The following is a 6,380-nucleotide window of genomic DNA, read 5'->3' on the forward strand; positions in this document are numbered from 1 at the left end:
ATGAAGTATCCACACTTTGGTTTTCCTTCTTCTTGAGTTTCTTGTGGTTTGTGGATTGCACTTTGTGTCTTCTGATCTTCTGGGCTAATATCCATTTATCAGTGAGTGCATACCATGTGTGTTCTTTTGTGATTGGGTTACCTCACTCACAATGATATTTCCCAGATCCATCCATTTCCTTAAGAATTTCATAAATTCATTGTTTTTAATAGCTGAGTAGTACTCCATTATGTAGATGTACCACATTTTCTGTATCCATTCCTCTGTTGAGGGACATCTGCGTTGTTTCCAGTTTCTGGCTACTATAAATGAAGCTATTCTTAAGCCCTAACAATATTAGTACAGTAGTTTTCAAATTTATGAAAATAAAGTTTTCAAAAAATACATTTATTTATTTATTTATTTGTTTGTTTGTTTGTTTGTTTATTCATTCATTCATTTATCTTGTGTGCATGCATATGTGTGTATACCCATGCCAAGTTATGCTGATAGCAATCAGAGGACAACTTGCTGTTTTGGGTTGTTTGTTTCTTTGTTTTCCCCTTCTTATTATGTATTTTCCTGGGATTGAATTCAGGTGATCTGCCTTGGCAGAAAGGGTCAATTTATATCATGGTATTATTTAAGGTCCCACAGTTACTTCCCCAAAGCAACAAAAGTATAGCTAAAACATAAAGATGAGTTGTAAGAAACAGAAAGGAAACAATTTAGTAAGAGGAACTGTACCATAGGCATGGCCCAACATGGAGGAATGATTGATCCTTTAATTGCAAGTTAAATGAATTAGTGAAATATGCAGTCTGTGGTTTTATAATATCAAATATGAGTACAGATTTTGTTTGAATTATAATGGTAAAAATAATGAGGCACTGTTGTATGGAACAAATAATTTCCCGGAAAAATATTTTAGTTGTCAAATAAATAATTTCATGAAAATTCTATTTAAATCTTTGAGCTGCAGCTGGTTTGACACAGCACTTAGACTACTGTCCTAAACTGTAAACTTGACTTATTATGAATGGAAACATTAAAGACTAATGGAGTTATTTTGTTACTATCATTCTCTCATGCAATACAACCTCACCACAATTTCCCCTCCCTCCATTCCTCTGTCTCCCCCCTACAACTTTCCTCTTCCCCAGATCCCATCTTCTGTTTCCATTCAGAAATAAACAGACTCCCTGCCAAAAATCAGCCAAATCCCTCTGTCTGACCAGGAACTGAAAGCTGGTTAACTCATGTGGTTACTTTATTTCAAATGCTTACCATCTAGTTTTGGAATAACATTCAACCAATAAGGATTATGAATTCATTATATTGGTTAAAATATAATGACCAATTAGTATTCTCTTCTGTCTCTATAAAATGTTTGGTTTACAACTGTGTCAAGGGAGTGAGTCTCTGTATGTAATTTTGGTATCTGAAATTGCTTTGAGAAAGACCTTTGATGTCATCAGATATCTCCTCCCAATAAATTCTGTAACCTTTATCAAAATAAAACTATTTTCCATTGCCAACATGACAAAAACAAGACAAATTACATTCTTTTGAAAAATACTGCACGTGTTCTTTTAATGCAGCTACTCCAAATCTATTAACCATTAGACAATGATGAATTAAGGTTACTCATAAGAACACTTAAGCAGTCACTGTTATCTACATTACTCATCTGTCAAACTGCTACAGAAAAACAAATATGTGTAAAATTGATTCTAAAAGCCTTTTCTTTCTCTCTTTCTTACTTTCTTTCTTTCTCTCTTTCTTTACTTTTTCCTTCTTTCCTTCTTTCATTTTCTTGCCCTTTAAATGAAAACCTTTATCTCCTTACTTCAGTGAAGTTAGTTCTTTAATCTAATAGGGTTCATTGCTGTGATTGTTAAATTTATTCTGCTTCTGTGGCATTTTATTGGCGTGTATAGCTCTGTTTACAACTTTTTGCATTAATGAAGTGGGAAATGAGTAAATATTTTCTGACACAAATAAATAAAAATATTGGTGTAAAGTCCTAGGTTTACATTTAATAATTCTATTAAAATTTATTTTTGATGCAAAGATTTTAACATGTATCAGGAATATGTTTGCATCCCCATAGGAAAAACAACGATATCAACCAACCAGACCCCTTAGAGCTCCCAGGGACTAAACCACCAACCAAGAAGTACACATGGACAGACCCATGGCTTCAGCCACATATGTAGTAGAGGATGGCCCTGTTGGCCATCAATGGGAGGAGAGGCCCTTGATCCTGTGAAGGCTTGATGCCCCAATGTAGGAGAATTTGAAGGTGAGAAGAAGGGAGTGGGTGGGTGGAAGAACACCCTCATAGAAGCAGAGGGAGAGGGGATGGAATAGGCGGTTTGTGGGTGGGGCAACCTGAAAAAGGGATAACATTTGAAATATAAATAAAGAAAATATCCAAATAAAGAAAGAAAAAAAGTAAAAGGTTCAGTGTTTGAAATGTTCAAAAAACAGGAGTTTTTAAAAAATCCTCCAATTTATAGTGTTCTAAATTCATATAGGTTGACTTAAGGGTTGCACAAATCAGTATTATACAGATATATTTGTATGATTATGGAAGGCAATGGATTCTGTGCAAAGAAAACTGGATGTGATGTTCAAGATTGGTATGTCCAGAAATATATATTCATATCTCCTTATAAATACATTAATCTATAACTTGAATTATAAATTCAACTTTTGTTTCCTTTCTTCAAAGAATAAACACAATAAATACAAATTATCATATGTATGATAGTGACTAACCTAATTACATTAATTAATGCTTACTTGAAATATTACCATTCACATACACCAATTAAAATGCAACTGTGCTGCTATGATGACTTATTGGATAAACACACCTTCTACCAAGCCTGACAACTTCAGTTTGATCTCCTAATTTTCCTCTGTCCACAAACATAGCAGAGCCATTTTACATCCATATATGTACAGATAAACACACACATTCACACACACAAACTAATAATTTTCAAAAATGTAAAATTAGTAACTGCTAATGTAAATAAAAGAAAGCATATTTCATTAATGGAAAAATTAAAATATAAAAACTAACTTATACTCATTATAAAGGACGATATTTTGGTGAAGTATACAGATATTAAAATTTAAACCTGGAATAGTTATATACATCTCAGAAAAGAAGACTTCTAATAATAAAATCTAAATAATCCTAGTAGGAATAATATTAAATATATGTACATCCTTAATAAGATAGTATTAAAATGTATGAGGGAAGAGAAAATGACAACAAAGGTTAAAAAGACAAAATTACAATTATAGTCAGAGATTTTAACTTACATCTTTCAATAATGGATAGGTCAAGCAGGCAGAAAATCACTAAAAATATAGTTGACCAGAGCAGCACTATCAAGTAACTTGACATAGTTGACATTTATAGATTACTTTATTCAACAACAGCAGAATTTGTCTCAAGCTTACATAGAATAGTTCCTAAAACTAACAATATTCTGTGCCATAAAACACTTTTTAAACAAATAATAAAAAGAAAAGATGTGGATTATTTTCCTAATAGAATAGAAATAAAGTAAAAACAAGGTTTTTGAAACTCTCTATTGGGAAAATTGAAATAATATAGTTAGTTCTAAATAAAATATATACAAAATTCTCAAGAGAATTTAAAATATTTTCATTTACAAATGATAATAGAATTATTCAAAATCAGTGAAATGAGAAAAAGGGAATGCTTAAGGAAATTCAATGGCATTGGCTACACATTTTTTTTTAAAGTCTAGAAAATGTCAAACATCATAAAAAGCTAGTCCTTCAGAATAACAATAAAATGAATATATCAATAAGAAATATAGTCCAAAATTAAGACAGTATTAAAAACAAGACACTAGTACCATGGATAGTAAGTAATAACAAAAATGTTATATTTATTCCAGTAACCAGAAAAATCACTTGAAATTGACTAATTTCTTTAAGGACATATACTCTTACCCAACTCACACAATGAATAGTTTCATGCTGATTATGTAAATGATTAAATAGCTAGTAACCTTGAAAATGTAAAATCAGGAAACTGTCCTTCAATTTGGTTCAGAAAACAAAAGAAACGAATATTGTCTACCTTTAAAATGTCAACAACAAACTGAAAGACATTGCAGAAATGTAAATTTTAGATTAATATTCCACATAAATATATGTACAAAATTGTTTCAGCATTGTATTACCAAGCCAAATGTATCAGGATAAACATGCTAAATATAAGCCAAGAACTAATGAGATTTATTCTTGTATGTAATTCTGAGTCAATATTTGAAATTCCAATTAATACATTCTACATCAAAGAGCCAAATCAGAAAATTGACATCAAAATTAACACATGGAAATGTATTTTAAAATATCTGCATTGCATTTGTATTTTACATCAATTTATTCAGGTGAATAAGCATGCAAACAGATGTACAGATCAGAGGACAATTTGTGATCATTAGTTCTCTTCTTTATCCATGTGGTTCCCAGAGATCAAACTGAGGTCATCAGGCCTGGCAGTAAGTGCCTGGCAGTGAGAGAATTTACTTGCTGAGATATCTAGCTTTCTCCTCTCCTCCAACATACATTTGTGTAAGCCAACAAATATGAATCAGAGGTATTTTATTCAATGGGAAAAAGAAGACCTACTCATAAAATTCCACTATGAAATACTGGATACTTTTACACAAAACAAAATAAATGATTGTTTCCTGAACCAAATTGGTGTTTGCAGCAAGAGAAAATGATATGCATTTCATTCCTTTTTTTTCCCCCTTTTAGGTCTATTTGTATGTTTTATGTGAAACAGTAATAGCATTGCTTATTTCGCAAAATGATTAGAAGTGAAAATTTGGGTATGCATATTTGACTTATGTCATTAACTTTATCCTTAAGAATAAATATAACTTTTTATCTGTCTATATCAATATCAAAAGACAGGAAATAAGTGAAAAATTGAAGGAAATGTGAACTATTAAAAGTTATCAAAATATATTAATTGGTAGAGATCAAATTAGTTATCTTAGTAGATTTGATATATCTATATATGCTTATGAGATAATTTATTATTTTACTAAAATTTTGATGGGGATTGAAATAACTTATTTTATTGATTCACAAATGTACATAAAGATTTAAACCATGGGGTCACCCTCCTCCTCAGCTTCTTTCAGCCTTCCCTAACTCAAGCACAGGGGTCCCTGGCTTCTGTACATTGATTGGGTGCAAATATCTGCATCTGACTCTTGCAGCTGCTCTTTGGGTCGAGATCTCTCAATGAATCACCAAGCCGGTAGCTTACAACAGCTGATATGAGGCCCTGACACATATACAGCAGAAGACTGCTGGGTCTGGACTCAGTGACAGAAGATGCACCTAACCCTCAAGAGAACTGAGGCCCCAGGGAGTGGGGAGGCCTACTGGGGTGGGTGGTGGGTGGGGACATCCTCTTGAAGATGGGGTGGGAGGAGGAAGTATGAGAAAGGGAGCAGTCAGGGGACAGACTAGGAAGGGAATGAAGTCTGGACTGTAAAAAAGGATTAAGGAATAAAAATCTCAAACAAATTAATTAAAAAAAAGAAACCAATAGAATTGTACACTTCCATTTTTACCTCAAGTATTATGTCTAATGTGATTATTAATTTTGACTATATCTGGAACCAACTAAAATCCCATCAGATAGGGCATACTTGTGAGTTTTCTTGATTGGATCTTTTGGGAAAGGAAAACCCACCCTAAACCTGGATCCTACAGAGTGGAAAGACCAACCCCAAATCTTGGCTATAGCTTCTGGCTGTGGCAGACATAAAAGAACATGGAAAAAACATTGCTTTTCACTTGCCTTCAGTCTTACTGTTCATCCATCCTAATGTTGAGCCATTCTTTTAATAGTATTTAGAGTCTGTTTCTTCATGATTCTAGCTTAAACTGAAGACCAGGAGCTCTCCAGGACTTTCCTAAGACTCCATATAGGGACTGCTGAGACATCCAGTAAGGTGGAGTGAACAACTACCAAATTCTTGGCCTTTCCATCAAAATAAGCATTGTTGAACTACTCTGGCCACAGCCTGTAATTCACTCTAATAAACTCCATTTGTTTTGTTTTGTTTTGTTTTGTTTTTGAGACAGGGTTTCTCTGTATCGCTCTGGCTGTCCTGGAACTCACTGTGTAGACCAGGCTGGCCTCGAACTCAGAAATCTGCCTGCCTCTGCCTCCCAAGTGCTGGGATTAAAGGCATGCACCACCACTGCCCGGCTAAACTCCAAGTTCTTATCAGTTCACTCTATCAGTTTGGTTCCTTTAGAGAACTCTAAGTAATATACCAAGTGATAGAAACATATGGATAAATGTTTGATGAGTTTTC

General features: G+C 33.3%; 1 protein-coding gene across 1 annotated transcript in view; it reads right to left on the minus strand.

Annotated features, from left to right (window-relative positions):
* The window catches only part of Il1rapl1 (interleukin 1 receptor accessory protein like 1), a 1,152,451-nt gene that overhangs the window by 1,038,200 nt on the left and 107,871 nt on the right, over positions 1–6,380 (minus strand). The window lies entirely within an intron of this gene.

This window comes from Mastomys coucha, chromosome X, assembly GCF_008632895.1.
Source record: "Mastomys coucha isolate ucsf_1 chromosome X, UCSF_Mcou_1, whole genome shotgun sequence".
Lineage (NCBI taxonomy): Eukaryota > Metazoa > Chordata > Mammalia > Rodentia > Muridae > Mastomys > Mastomys coucha.